This window comes from Lissotriton vulgaris, chromosome 2_1 (assembly GCF_964263255.1).
Source record: "Lissotriton vulgaris chromosome 2_1, aLisVul1.2, whole genome shotgun sequence".
NCBI lineage: Eukaryota > Metazoa > Chordata > Amphibia > Caudata > Salamandridae > Lissotriton > Lissotriton vulgaris.
In genome coordinates this window covers 1,166,193,182-1,166,207,251 of record NC_141687.1, presented here as the reverse complement: position 1 = coordinate 1,166,207,251, position 14,070 = coordinate 1,166,193,182, and the positions used below count along the sequence as shown (strand labels likewise).

Genomic DNA, 14,070 nt, shown 5'->3' with positions numbered 1-14,070 from the left:
TGTAGACTTGTGCACCATTCAGGTTTCTGTTTACCCTCTATAAAACGCTGCCGTAGATGTGTTGTTCCCTGCTTCTCGTATCGTAGCACAATGAGCTAAGACATATAGGGCATATGTATATAGAGGCATCTAGCCGTAGATTCCTCAACTTGTGAATTCTCCTCAGGCGTCCGACTGTATCCGGAAAACCTTTCTCAGCAGTACCTCTGCGGACCGCGCCGCATGGCTCTGTACTACGTCGGCTCCGGATACGTCAGTGGAGCCATATAAGTCTCCTCTGGCGTGCTGACGTCCGTTTCTTCTTTATCTGTTCTGCACGGGATCCGAAGTAGTGTATCTCTAGCCGTTTTCACCCTGCTGTGATAAACCTTTGTCATCTCAAACAGTATGCTAAATTCCTATACCCCCTAGGTTTTAATCCTATGGGTCCTGTGCTCGCAACATGTCTTGTATGGATCCACACTCTTTCTGTATATGGTGCTTTGGTGAGCATCATGACTGCCAGCGGTTGAAGCCAAAGGCGCTGCAGGAGCGGTGCATGAAAGGTCTAATGGCATGGTTGTCACAGGCCTCAAGCTCCTCGCAGTGGCGGTCATACAGGGGTCATTCCAGTGAGCTCCGCTCTTCATCCCGTGGTCAACAGCAGTCCCAGTCCCCAGCTACATCTCATGGTAAGCGATCAAAGTCCCGGCCCTCTCTGGTTCCTTCGATTTGCAATGTGGATTGCGGTGACTCTTCTGCTTCTGCTCCGGCGTCGCTCTGCACCTCCCAGCTTTTCCAGGAGCTGGGGCGACCTGGAACCAGATGCAGGAGTACTACAAGACTCTTCAGCTTTTCTTTGGGCCCTTGTCTCCCTCTGGAGCGCCTGTGGACCCTAAGGAGGTCGCAGGTGCAGTAACTGCATCATCACCTGAGTTCCAGTTTCGGACACAGAGGCGTCAGCGCATGGCCCGTCGGGGCTTCCACTAGTGAAGACTATACGCTTCATTGGGTCGGTTTTGCCTCGGCTCCTTGCATCTGTGCCGAAGTCGAACAACTCCTTTCTTCATTCTCATGCAGACATCGGTACAGCGCCATTCGATGTAGTTTATGCAGCCGTTTTCGGCGCCAATGGTATCTGAGGATGTTTCACATGACCAGTTGGGGGAAGGATGTGGGGGATGTCCCCCTTGGAGCAGCCAATGCTTGTGGGCTCCTACTATGTTGGACAGCTGGATTGCTGAGCTGGGTGAAGCAAGCGGGATCAATTTATCCCCTGCTTCCTCTCTTCTATCGCCTCCTGACCTTGCTTGGAAGCCAATTCTTCTTTGGCAAAAGTTTTGGAAAGAGTGGTTGATGTCTTGCATCTAACTCTACACACAGTGGAGAAGGCTATGGACCCTCTTATTCAGGTCCTTCATCCAAGCTAGTCGGGGTTTGAACCAGTACTCCTCTTTTGTGAGGCACTATCTGATGTTTCACTGGGGACCTGAGCAAATCTGAGTCAGGTGTACCAGTGGACCGTACTATTGCTCACAAATACCGCCTTGCTCCAGGAGACCCGCTTGCCTTATTCAACAGCTGACCCACCGCAGCTTCATGATCCAGGCCATTACGGCGTCCCCTTAGATGGAGAACCTTCCCCATTCCCCCCTTGACAAAGAATCTTGGAAGTAGGATTCTTGCGGAAATAGTGTTTTTTACTCCTCTAGTGCGGCATTGCGCTCCACCAACACGATTTGCATTCTCAGATGCTTTCTCTGTGCCTTGTGGGACTCCTTGGCCCAACTTTTGTCTTTGTTCCCAGAGGCTAACAAGGGCGAGTCGAACCAGTTGATTTTAGATGGTCGCCAGGTGGTCAAACTGCTCATCGGATGTGGAATGGACTCCACCGATTCCATTGGTTGGGCCATGGCTTCCGCTGTGCCATTGCGCCGATACGCCTGGCAACGGGCGTGTGCATTTTCAGAAGCTGTTCAGTCAGCCTTTCTTGACATGCCATTTGATGGAGATCATCTTTTTGGAGCCCAAGCAGATGCAGCTTTAAGTAGGTTTCGGGCTAGTCGGGAGGGCCGGACCCTTAGCTTGCCCCCCCAACCTCCCTTTTCCCCCTGTTATTGCAACACTGTTATTTGTGTTTTGTGGCATCAGTGCCCTGGTCTTCTGGTGTTACTGGCTAGCCTCCCGTCTTGAGAGCCTGCATACCTTACTGGCCGGTGGGGTTCTTTTCAAATTAGTCTGTTGTGTGAATCCCTTATCACAAGAATTCCTTTATCCTTGTGTGATATTGGCAACTTGGGCTTATTGCCCTTTCTTCTGTTCCTCAACTGTGGCTCACAACTTGTTATCTTGTCCTGTTATTGCGTTGGAAACCTTATGTTCGAGGCATGTGAGCTGTAGATCACATGCTTTGCATAGCCCGCCATCTAGTGTTGGGTCCGGATGTTTGCACTTTGATTTTGTTAGAAGAAGTCTTTTCCAGTCACAAGGTAGGTGACTCCTCCTTTCGGTGATAGTGCGCATGGGCATCGGCTCCATCTTTAGATTGTTTTTTTTCTGCCATCAGGTTTGGATGTGGAATGCTGCGCTCCGGTACTGTTTCTCTGGTTCCCTTCGCCACGCAATCCACTACCCTCAACGGTATTTTATTCTCGATCACGTTCCCATTCTCCGTGTATTGTTTCAACTCAAAGTTCTTCGATCAGAAAACTCGTGGAGGTCCGTTGGGCCTGCCCAAGCCGGGCTCGCTAGCATTCGATGGAACGGACTCCATTCAAGCTCTGTCCCGGGTGTTGCTCTAAGTTTCCGCTCATTTACCTGCACGAAGTGTGAAACCTCTGTTTGGCCCCGGAACACGACAAAAAAGACTGCCGATTGTTTCGATCGAAAAGACGCTTCATGACCATCGGGCTTGAGGTCACGAGGTGCGACACCAAGGCGGCTTCGTACCGAAAATCTTAGGCAAAGATTCGGACCAAGAAGAAATGCAAGCTCACGGAGCTGCGGAAGAACACATCTCTGTGACCGAGGCTGACTCCAACATGGAAGAAGAGGAGCAAGTTACACGGGGTCAGCTACCAAGAGTACAGAAACCCTGCCCGTGGGCCCGGCGCCGAAACACAAAGAAAAGCCTTCTTGCTCTGGACCGGGTCAGTACCATGCCGACGCTGAACCAAACTCCTCTGTGCCGAAATCCAAGCATGTACTGGTCCACGTTTCATCTTTGTTGAGGACTAAATCTTCAGTACCAAAGAGTTCAGAGCTGAAGCTTTCGACACCGAAAACAAGTAACCATAAAAAGACTCCGCCAAAAGAGCCTCGGTCTGATGTTCCACCTTTGGATCCGAAACAGAAAATATTGGTTATTAACCCAGATACTGGACATATTCATGCCAAACTGCCTGAAAAAAGGAAACTGGGCCAACAGGATGAGCACCACATGCCCCTGAAGAAAAGGAATGTGGGTACTAACCCTTCACCACCTTATGTTTCACCTCCTACACCTACTAATCCTCAATTACTTATCACACCCACTAATTTACCACCACCACTATCACCTGACCCACAGGATGAAGTGGATGGGGATCAAGATAGGCCACAAGATGTTGACCCATGGGAGGATTATGACACGGACCCATACACAGATACTGACCCTGACTTAAACTCGTCCAGGCCATTACCACCTGATGACAATATAGGCTACATTGAACTTCTTAACAGGGCTGCTCATTACAATGGGGTGGAACTACATAAGGAGGCTTTAGAGGAGGACTTCTTGTTTGAGACCTTAAGTTCCTCTCAAAAAACTACCCATACACTGCCAATGCTTAAGTGAATGCCTAAACATGCAGATGAGGTTTTCAAAGACCCTGTAAGGTCAAGAATCATCAAGCCCAGGGTTGAAAAGAAATATAAACCAGCACCTACTGACTCTGCCTACATCAACGGTCAGCTGCCCTTACACTCTCTTGTGGTTTCTAATCCTCGCAAGAGAGCTAACTCACTGACCACAGGTGAGGCCCCTCCTCCTGATAAGGAGTCCAAGTTAATTGATGCCTCTGGCAAAATGGTAGCCGCACAAGCAGCTAATCACTGGCGCATTGTCAATGCTCAGGCTTTTTTAACCAGATATGATGGAGCTCACTATGATGAGTTGGAAAAACGTATGCAATTTCTGCCTGATGAGCATACATCTAAGTCAAATCCAGGAGGGCAAACTTATCACCAATACCTCCATCAAGTGCGCCCTAGACGCAGCAGACACAGCAGCGTGCCCAGTAAACACTAGTGTACTGCTACGCAGCCATGCATGGTTGAACATTTCAAGGTTAAAACCTGAGGTACAAGCCTCCATTCTCACCAAGCCATTTGACAAGGAACACCTCTTTGGTCCAGCAGTTGACACCTTGCTGGAAAAGATAAAGAAAGACACAGAGGTCGCAAAGTCCATGGGGGCTTTGCAGTTAACTGCGAATAGAGTTCCTTTCGGCGCTTCTTTTACAGGGGTGGCTCCAAAAATATTCCCACATAAAATCCCGCCTCCTCTTATAAGGGCAACAACCAATCACCCTCATCAAGAGTTCATTTCAGAGGAGGTGTTAGAGGAAACAATAGTAAGGGTAGAGGCAGAGACAACTCCACAAGTAATTTCCCCGCAAACAACAAGCAGTGACTTCCTTCCGCTACCCCTTGATCATTCCACTTCTGTCAGGGGGCGTCTCTCCCAATTTCTCCCTGTATGGAATACAATCACCTCAGACAAATGGTTGTTGCAAATTATCCAATATGGTTACTGCCTGGAATGTACAGACACTCCACCAAACATTCCTCCAAGATCATGCGCAATGTCACAGGAACATCTTACCCTTCTAAAGCAAGAAGTTCTCTCTCTGTTAGAGAAAGGAGCTATAGAACCAGTCCCATTAAAATATCAAGGGGCCGGGGTATACTCCCTGTACTTCTTGATTCCCAAGAAGGACAGCTCTCTCAGGCTTATACTAGACCTCCGAGAACTAAATCTATACATTCAATCAGACAACTGTCACATGGTCACACTCCAGCAAGTGCTCCCGCTCCTTCAACAAGGCGACTTTCTGTCCACTCTGGACTTAAAGGACGCCTCTTTTAATATCCCAATACATCCTGCTCACCGCAGGTACCTCAGGTTTGTACTAGCAGGACAGCACTATCAGCCTCAAGGTGCTCCCATTCAGAGTAACTACCACACCCAGAGTTTTCACCAAGTGCCTAGCAGTAGTCGCAGCTCATCTTCGAAGACAACGCATTCACGTCTTTTCATACTTTAACTGGCTCATAAAAGCTAGCTCGCAAGAAAGCGGTGTACGTCACACTCACAAAACAGTGCAGTTGCTTCACGATCTTAGATTCACAGTAAACCTGTCCAAGTCCCATCTACAGCCATTCAACACACACAATACATGCACAAACAGCTGTGCCCTACCCCAATCCAGCCAGAATCCGCAACATGCTGACTCTACTCGATCAGTTTCAGCCTCAACACTCATTGCCAGCTCGAATGTTCATACAATTACTAGGGATGATGGCGTCTTGCATCCTAATAGTCTCTTACGCAAGACTTCACATGCGTCCCCTTCAGGACTGCTTAGCACGTCAGAGGAACCAGCCTCAGGGTCTGTTATCAGATCTAGTGTTGGTGGACGGCCTTACTCATCGCTCTCTGCAGTGGGGAAATACACAAAAACTTTCAAAAGGGCGGCCCTTCATCGACCCAGTTCCACAGATAGTGCTAACAGCAGACGCATCGCTCACTGGTTGGGGAGCTCATCTCCAGACGCATACAATTCAGGGCAAAGCTGTCCTGATCCATACAGACAACATGAAAGCAATGTACTACATACAAAACAGGGGGGAACACACTCTCCAGCTGTCTCAACTAGCACAGACCATCTGGAGATGGGCTATATGTCACAAATTGTATCTCCTGGCAGAACACCTTCCAGGAGTAAACAATCAGATTGCAGATCTGTTAAGTCGTCAAAGACAACAGATTCACGAATGAGAACTCCACCCTCAAGTTCTCCTCCCATTCTTCCAAATGTGGGGCTTTCCCGACATAGATCTGTTTGCCACAAACCTAAACACAAAATGCCCAAGCTTCGCATCCAGGCATCCACACTCATTATCCAAAGGCAATGCACTATGGATGAATTGGTCAGGGATATTTGTACCCTTTTCCGCCTCTCCCACTCATTCCATTAGCGGTTAGGAAGCTCAGACAGGCACCCCTGACACTAATCTTAGTTGCTCCCACATGGGTTCTGCAACCCTGGTTCACAACACTGTTGGAGCTCCCAGTAGTTCCTCACCAAAACTACATCTCACTCTCAATCTTCTTACTCAGAACCAGGGAAAGATAAGCCATCCAGATCCCAGTCATCTCAATCTTGTGATCTGGCACCTAAAATCTTAGAGATTGGCTACCTTAATCTCCCGCCAGACTGCAGGAAAATCATCAAAGAGGCTAGACGTCCTACCACACGAGCATGCTATGGCGCAAAGTGGAAGCGATTTGTGATATACTGCAATTATCTAGTCGATCCACTGGACGCTTCAGTTCAAAACATAATTTGCTATTTATTACATCTGCAGCATCCCAATTTAGGGCTAAACTCTACCAAAGGCTTACATCTTGATGCAATAGCTGTATACCTACAGAACAGACATCTGTCTCTCTTTAGAGTGCCTGTCATTAAAGCATTTATGGAGGGATTTAAAAGAATCATTCCTCCAAGACTTCCACCTGCTCCAGTGTAGAATCCCAACATTGCCCTTACCAGACTGATGGAGCCACCCTTTGAACCATTGCATAGATGTGAACTGTAATGTTCGAGGCATGTGGGCTGCTGAATTCATATCTGTGCATAGATCGCCGCCTAGTGTTGAGTCCGGATGATTGCACATTGTTGTCCTGGAAGAGTCTTCGAAGTATCACGAGATAGGTGGCTCCTCCCCTGGACTACAGTGCGCATGGGCATCCTCTCCATCCTTAGATTGTTTTTTTCCGCCATTGGGTTCGGATGTACTTTCTCGACTCCAGTTCGGAAACTTGTTATAACTCTTTACTAAGGCCAAAAGGCCTTCGGGGCGTCGGTATTGTCTCATTCAGTGCCTATTTTCTACAGTTCTTCGAACAGTACGTCGAAGGCCCCTTTTGACTAATGGACCTTTTACCCTCCTCCCTACATTTTGATTATCGCCCTTTTGACTTTCGACACCAGAGGCCCAAACTACGACGACGATGGACCGAAGTCCGTTTAAACGATGCCCCGTCTGCAACTCTAAATACCCTCACATTGATGTGCACCCAGTGTGCAATAAATGTTTATCCCCAGACCACGACGAGGCCAGCTGTATGGCCTGCTCAAAGTTCCGGTCGAAGGAGACGCTTCGAGTTCGATGCGCAGCAAGACAGTCAGCGCAGAAGTCGACGCCCGAGCCGGACAACATCTTCGAGGCCGGTGACGAGGAAGGCGCCGACGACGAAGATCCTGACCAGCAGTCGGACCCAGCGTCAGAGCATGACTCCAACTTCGATGTGGAAGAAGACGATGAGGACTACGTCCATGAAGAAGACGTCGTCGAGGTAGGGGACGATGCAGAGGCCATCGGGGCCGTCGATGACGACTCCAGTGATGAGCCAGGCCCAACCGCAGTAGCGGGGCCTAATACTGACAATACGCTCCCTACGGCTCAGGTCGAGGCATCGCCGGAAGGCCTTAGCCAAGATCTTACTCCACATTCCACATTCTATAGCCCCGCGTCCAGGCCCGGCTAAGAATACTTCAAAGGAGCCATCGGTCGATCTTTCAAAATCGAAACCTACAGAGCCAAAACCGAAACTACTAAAAGTGGTCATCGGATCGACGCCATCAGACACGTCGACGCCAGTCAAGTCGAAGGCTGTCGGCAGCCCTTCGGGGCCGAAATGCGGCGCCGCCTCGAAGACCGGGGCGCCGAAGCCAGGCTCTACAGTCAAGCACGTCACCTCGGCGCAGTCGGCGTCGACGTCGACGCCCAAGCATGGCGACAAGACCAAAGGTCTCCAGGCCAAAAAGGCTGTTGAGCCGAAGATTTCAGCGTTCAAACCGCTACTGGGCAAAGCTCTTGAGTCGAAGACCAAAACCGACCCGAAACAGCAGATTGCATCGACGCCCAAGGCCGTACATGCTACGCACCGTGAGCTCGAGTCGACGGAAGGAATCAAGCATGCTAGTGAGTCGCCGAAGCAGCTCGGATCGAACACTACGGCAAGCTTCAAGAAGGTCGGCCCGTCCACAGGTCACCCTCCAATTAAATACGGTCTGCCGCCGACGGCTCGACCCAAGCATCTCGAGCAGCACAAAGGCACCGACCCATCCAAAAGAGTGTCCGCGCCTTCGAAGTCTACTCCTGAGGGGGTTATGTTCCAAGAACCCTCGTATGACAACCAGTCAAAACTCTTCATCGACTCGGAATCTGGCAGGCTCACCATCCATAAACGGAAAATCGCACCTGAACATCGCTTGGAGGCGTACAAAATCCCTCTTAAACGGAAGAAGGACTCGACCACCTCACCAGTTCTCTTTGAACATGTTGAGAGCTATTCACAACAAGTGGCATATGCTCCAGCGCAAAGCGAGGAGGACGTGGGTGATGAATACGGTCAGACGGCGTTCACTTATCATACTGACACTGATCAGGAGGAACATCAGCAATGGACTGATGCTGTAGACCCTGATGATCCACAAGCTGCACCGGACATTCAGTCTTACAATGTCAAAACCTCGCCTACTGAAGACACGGCGGCGTTTAACGCTTTTATAGAAAGGGCAGCCCTCAACCATGACGTGGAAATGCACGCAGAACCTGTGGAAGAAGATTTCTTTGAAACTTTCTCCACCTCTGAAAGATCGGCAAAGACATTGCCTATGCTAAAAGGAGTCCTCAAACATGCTGGGGGCATTTTCAAAGAGCCCACAAAAGCAAGGGTTATCAACCCTAGGATTGAAAAAAAGTATAGGCCTGCACCTGTGGACCCTACCTACATCAAAGGCCAGCTCCCATTGGACTCGCTCGTAGTGGCCAATGCTCGCAAGAGGGCGAACTCGCAAACTAGTGGTGATGCTCCTCCTCCGGACAAAGAATCAAAGATCTTGGAGGCGTCAGGAAAGCGGGTGGCAGCACAGGCTGCTAATATTTGGAGGATTTCAAATACACAGGCCCTATTGGCTAGATACGATAGGGCTCACTACGACACATTAGAACAGCTGTGGCAACACCTGCCTGATGCTTACAAAGAGGGAGCAGAAATGATCATACAGGAGGGGAAGTTGATTTCTAATGCATCCATCAAATGTGCACTGGATGCGGCAGACATGGCAGCTAGGGCTATTAACACTAGTGTAATGTTGAGACGTCACACCTGGCTCCGCATCTCTGGGTTTAAACCAGAGATTCAAACAACTTTGCTCAACCAGCCAGTTAACCCTGACTTCCTTTTTGGTCCAGAGGTAGACACGACCCTCGACAAAATTAAAAAGGACACTGAGACGGCAAAATCCATGGGGACTCTGCAGTCACATCAGTTTCGGGGCAGTTCCTTTCGTCGCTCCTGTAATAGGGGAGCCTCTAGAGGACAAGCTTTACAGCAAGCCCAGTACAGCAAAGGGAGCACGCAAACTACCTATACAAAAAATAACAGGGGTGGATATCGTGGGAACAGCGCCAAGGGCAGAGGACGTGGAAATAACAATGCCAGATCCTCCGCTCCCAACAAACAGTGACGCCTTGTCACTGCCCCCCGACCATTTAACACCTGTCGGGGGAAAACTCCAGCAGTTCCTGCCAGTCTGGGAAGCCATTACCACAGTCAGGTGGGTGAGACAACTTATCCAATACGGCTATTGTCTAGAACTAACGTCCACTCCCCCCAGCCTACCCTCAAGGCACCGTCCTATGTCCGCAGAGCAAATGCACTTATTGCAGCAAGAAGTACTCTCCATGCTGCAAAAAGGGGCAATAGAACTCATGTCTGCAAAAGAGCAAGGTACAGGGGTGTACTCTCTGTACTTCTTAATCCCAAAAAAGGACGGTTCCCTGCGGCCCATTCTAGACCTCAGACCCCTCAACCAATACATACTGTCAGAACACTTTCATATGTTAACCTTACAGCAGGTCCTACCATTGCTCAGTCAGGGCGACTTCCTAGCAACCCTGGACCTCAAGGATGCATATTTCCACATTCCCATTCACCCAAGTCACAGGAAATATCTCAGATTCACCATCAACAATCAGCATTACCAATTCAGGGTCCTGCCTTTCGGGGTCACCACTGTCCCCAGATTGTTCACCAAGTGCTTAGCAACTGTGGCTGCGCACCTTCGGAGACAACACATCCATGTCTATCCCTACCTGGACGACTGGCTTGTTCAAGCAAAGTCGGCCCAGCAGTGTGCCAGCCACATGTCATGCACAATTCACCTCCTACACAGTCTAGGATTCTCACTAAACTACCAAAAGTCGCACCTTCAGCCCACTCATGTGCAACAGTACCTAGGGGCAACAATAAACACTCTAAAGGCAACAGCGCAGCCAGAGTCAACAGCATGCAGCTGCTAATTCAGAAATTCAGGCCCCAACAATCGCTCCCAGGGCAAGTATTCATGCAGCTGATCGGTATGATGGCCTCCTGCATATTCATAGTCCCGCACACGAGGCTACACATGCGTCCCCTTCAAGAATGCTTAGCACGACAGTGGAACCAGGCTCATGGGTATCTAAAAGACCTAGTGTTGGTGACCGGTCGTGCATACAACTCTCTGCATTGGTGGAACACACAAAACCTGTGCAGGGGACGACCGTTCCACGAGCCTGTACCACAAGTAGTGCTGACGACGGACGCATCTCTCCAGGGCTGGGGGGCGCATGTCCTCCATTATACAGTGCAAGGACTATGGACGGCACAGCAGCAAAAGATGCATATCAATCTTTTGGAGCTGATGGCAAACTTCATGGCACTGAAAGCATTCAACTTGCACCTGTGCAACAAGGTTGTGTTGATCCGGACGGACAATAAGACTGCCATGTATTACATCCAGAAACAGGGAGGCACACACTCCCCGCAGCTATCTCACCTAGCCCAGAGCATGTGGAAGTGGGCCATCCAAAGGAACATCTTCCTCATGGGGGAACATCTCCCAGCCAAAGACAACCAGATGGCGGACCTGCTCAGCAGGCACAGTCATCAGATGCACGAGTGGGAGATTCAACCCTCAGTGTTCCAACCATATTTCCAGCAGTGGGGTCATCCAGAGATCGACCTCTTCGCCACAAAAGAGAACGCAAAATGCCAAAACTTCGCCGCCAGGTTCCCACACCCGCAGTCTCAGGGCAATGCGATATGGATGAACTGGTCAGGCAGATTTGCGTTCGCTTTTCCCCCAGCCCCACTCATACCGCTAGTGGAGCGCAAACTGCGGCAGCACTCCATGACGCTCATCCTGGTTGCTCCAACGTGGGCACGGCAGGCTTGGTACACCACGTTCCTGGTACTTTCAGTGGTGCCTCACCAGCGGCTGCGCCTCACGCCCAGTCTCCTCACTCAGAGCCATGGAGACATTCAGCACCCAGATCCGCAACAGTTGAGCCTTGCGATTAGGCTCCTGAGGTTTTAGAGTTTGGCTACCTCAACTTGCCCCCTGACTGTATGAACATCATCAAGGAGGCCATGCGACCTACCACTAGGGCGTGCTATGCAGCCAAATGGAAACGTTTTGTCATCTACTGTTCCAACAATGACATTAATTCGCTAGATACGTCCACACAAAACATCATATGTTACTTGCTGCATCTATATCGATGCAATCTAGCGTGTAGTTCCATTTGGATACATTTGGCCGCAATGGCTGCTTATCTTCAAAACAGGCAGCATCTTTCCCTCTTCAAAGTGCCTGCCATTAAAGCCTTCTTGGAAGGACTCAAAAGAGTGATCCCTCCCAGACACCCTCCTTCGCCTGTCTGGAATCTAAACATCGTTCTCACCAGGCAGGCTCATGGGGGCCACCCTTTGAGCCTCTTCATTCTTGTGAGATACAGTTTCTTACATGGAAAGTGGCTTTTCTGATAGCCATCACATTGCTACGAAGAGTCAGCGAGCTTCAAGCCCTGACAATTCAAGAGCCCTTCCTATAAATTCATGCTAATAGGGTAGTGCTGCGCACCAACCCCAAGTTCATGCCTAAGGTGGTCTCGCAGTTCCACATTAATCAAACCATAGAACTGCCAGTTTTCTTTCCAAACCCAGATTCAGTGGCAGACCAAGCACTGCACACCTTAGATGTCAAAAGAGCTCTCCTGTATTACATCGACAGGGCAAAAGACTTTAGAAAGACTAAACAACTGTTTGTTGCCTTCTCTCCACAACACAAAGGCAACCCTATTTCCAAATCCGGTATAGCCGGATGGATTGTTAAATGCATACAAATCTGTTATCAAAAGGCTAAACGCACTTTAACAGTTCCCCCACGAGCGCATTCCACACGCAAACTAGGGGCATCCATGGCTTTCCTAGGTAACATTCCTCTAGAGGATATATGTAGAGCAGCCACATGGTCCACCATACATACATTTACCAAACACTACTGCGTAGATGTACACTCCAAACAGCAAGCCGCTGTAGGACAGGCTGTTCTCAGAACTCTCTTTCAGACTGCTGCAGCTGGCAAGGGCAACCGCCGCTAAGGAGGTAACTGCTATTTATTCTATGCACAGATATGAATTCAGCAGCCCACATGCCTCGAACGGAATATGCTACTTACCAGTATGCATCTGTTCTTGGCATGTAGGGCTGCTGACATTCATATCGCCCGCCCACGTACGGCAGTACTTGGGCGCGACAATAGACACTCTGGAAGCCAAAGCACAGCCAAATTAAGTGAGGATCAACAGCATGCAATTGCTGATACGGAAATTCAAACCACAACACTCGCTTCCAGCACGAGTTTTCATGCAGTTGATAGGCATGATGGCCTCCGGCATCTTCATAGTCCCGCATGCAAGACTACACATGCGTCCGCTTCAGGAGTGCTTGGCACGTCAGTGGAATCAGGCTCATGGACAATTAAAAGACCTAGTGTTGGTGACCGGTCGCGCATACAACTCTGCATTGGTGGAACCCACAAAACCTTTGCAGGGGCCGACCGTTCCAAGAGCCTGTGCCACAGATTATACTGACGACGGACGCATCTCTCCAGGGATGGGGAGCTCATGTACTCCACTACACAGTGCAGGGACTATGGACAGCACAGCAGAAGAAGATGCACATCAACCTTCTGGAACTGATGGCTATCTTAATGGCGATGAAAGCATTCAAAGTACATTTGTGCAACAAGGTAGTGTTGATCCGGACGGACAACATGACGGCCATGTACTACATACAGAAGCAGGGAGGGACACACTCTCCACAGTTGTCTCATCTGGCTCGGAGCATGTGGAAGTGGGCCATTCAGAGAAACATCTTCCTCATGGCAGAACACCTCCCAGGCAAGGACAATCAGATGGCAGACCTGCTCAGCAGGCACAGCCACCAGATGCACGAGTGGGAGATACATCCATCAGTACTCCGCCCATACTTCCAGCAGTGGGGTCATCCAGAGATAGACCTATTTGCCACAAGGGAAAATGCCAAAGCTCTGCCGCCAAGTTCCCACACCCACAGTCGCAGGGAGATGCGATATGGATGAACTGGTCAGGCATATTTGCGTATGCTTTTTCCCCAGCACCGCTAATACCGCTGGTGGCACACAAACTGAAGCAACACTCGATGACTCTCATCCTGGTTGCTCCGACGTGGGCACGCCAACCATGGTACACCACGTTTCTAGAACTCTCTGTGGTACCGCATCAAAGGCTACACCTCACGCCCAGGCTTTTGACGCAGAGCCATGGCGACATTCAGCATCCAGATCCACAACAGCTCAACCTGGCGATCTGGCTCCTGAGATTTTAGAATTTGGCTACCTCAACCTGCCTCCTGACTGTATGGCTATCATAAGGGAGGCAAGAAAGCCCACC

At 49.8% G+C, this 14,070-nt stretch overlaps 1 protein-coding gene across 4 annotated transcripts in view; it reads left to right on the top strand.

The window, feature by feature from the left end:
* CTPS1 (CTP synthase 1) overlaps window positions 1-14,070 on the top strand; it is a 218,302-nt gene that overhangs the window by 137,251 nt on the left and 66,981 nt on the right. The gene's annotated exons all lie outside the window — the stretch shown is intronic.